Source organism: Crocuta crocuta, unplaced genomic scaffold (genome assembly GCF_008692635.1).
Source record: "Crocuta crocuta isolate KB4526 unplaced genomic scaffold, BGI_CrCroc_1.0 scaffold24, whole genome shotgun sequence".
NCBI lineage: Eukaryota > Metazoa > Chordata > Mammalia > Carnivora > Hyaenidae > Crocuta > Crocuta crocuta.
In genome coordinates this window covers 8,849-10,609 of record NW_027530974.1, presented here as the reverse complement: position 1 = coordinate 10,609, position 1,761 = coordinate 8,849, and the positions used below count along the sequence as shown (strand labels likewise).

At 39.1% G+C, this 1,761-nt stretch overlaps 1 pseudogene; it reads left to right on the top strand.

Moving 5' to 3' along the window:
• The window catches only part of LOC144236329 (52 kDa repressor of the inhibitor of the protein kinase-like), a 5,303-nt pseudogene extending 4,059 nt beyond the window's left edge, over positions 1-1,244 (top strand).
• Positions 1,245-1,761: the final 517 nt, after the last annotated feature.

The window sequence follows — 1,761 nt, the reverse complement described above, 5'->3', positions numbered from 1 at the left end:
GGGAGATGGGCATGGAGGAGGGCACTTCTGGGGTTGAGCACTGGGTGTTATATGGAAACCAAATTGACAATAAACTATATGTAAAAAAATAAAAATAAAAATAAAACACCTGAACAACTAAATAAACATTATCGATTATGTGTCAAACACTTTGAGACCTCTATGATCTGTAGAAGAATACATTTTGTTGAGGCATCAGAAAACTAAAGAATGATTGGGTTATTTTATTTCTCAAAAATAATTGAAGCAGATACTTGTGAAGTCATTGGGAGAGTCCTTACAGGACAATTCTTCGAGATAATGCAATACCAACAATATTTGATCTTACCAGTCATTTGAACAACCCACATAGTAGACACAGAAAACGAATAAAATAATTGAATAAAGATGACATCAGGTCACTGAAACAGAAAAAAAATTGATGAGATTTCTGAACAGGAACAAAAACATAAGGAAATAAACAACAGCAATGCTCAGAACCCCAGTGCAAAAGAAGGGGTGAAGAACAGGATGAAGACATTTTATCTTTAACCCTTGAAGAGAAAGAAAATAAAGAATACTTAAAATATTTATTTGAGATTTTGATTCTTATGGGAAAGCAAAACATCCTTCTGGATGGCCATGAAACTGATGGGCTCCCAGAGGGTCTCTTCACACCTGATAACTTTCACGCACTGTTGGAGTGCCGCATAAATTCTGGCGAGGAGGTTCTGAGAAAGCACTTTGAGACAACAGCAGTCAACACCTTGTTCTGCTCGAAAGCACAGCAGAAACAGATGCTGGAGATCTGTGAGAGCTGCATCCGGGAGGAAACCCTCAGGGAAGTGAGAAACTCCCACTTCTTTTCCATCATCACTGAGACGTCGTGGATATAGCAGGGGAAGAGCACTTGCCTGTGTTGATGAGGATTGTTGATGAGTTTCACAACCTGAGAGAGGAATTTGTGGGCTTCTTGCCTCATGAAGCCAATGCAGAAATTTTGGCTGTGAAACTTCACACCACGATAACTGAGAAGTGGGGATTGAACATGGAGAATTGTCATAGCCAGGCTACAGGCTTACCTTGTGTGCAGTGGGTTTTCTTCCAAAATGAAAGTTGTTGTTTCTAGGCTTTTAGAGAAATATCCCCAAGCTGTCTACAGCACCATGCTGACATATACAGGAGCGACTTACCCAATCCTAACACGCTCTCGGCTGAGCTGCATTCTTGGAGAACCAAGTGGAAACACAGAGGGAAAGATATAGAGCTTCTGTCCACCATTTATGAAGCCCTGCATCTACCAGACATCAAGATTTTTCCTAATGTTTATGCACTGCTGAAAGTCCTATGTATTCTTCCTGTGATGAAGGTCGAGAATGAACACTATGAAAATGGGCGTAAGTGTCTCAAAGCATACCTGAGGAACACTTTGACAGACCAAAGGTCAAGTAATTTGGCTTTGCTTAAGATAAATTTTGATATAAAACATGATCTGGATTTAATGGTGGACGCCTATATCAAACTCTATACAACTAAGTCAGAGTTTCCTACAGAGAATGGTTCCTCAAAAACCATTGAAAATATTTAGGAGACTTTTAAAGTAGGCTTTTTCTTATGTTTGATATTTGGAAAAATCTGTTAAGAAATTTGAAAACATTTTACGGAAAAGCTGTCAAGTGTATGTAGGCCACTTAATCACTGACTATCTTGACCTGTGGACCTCTTCATTGAGTACTGTAGCCATTAATAATCTGCCTATTTAAATGGTCCCTGTTTGAACTC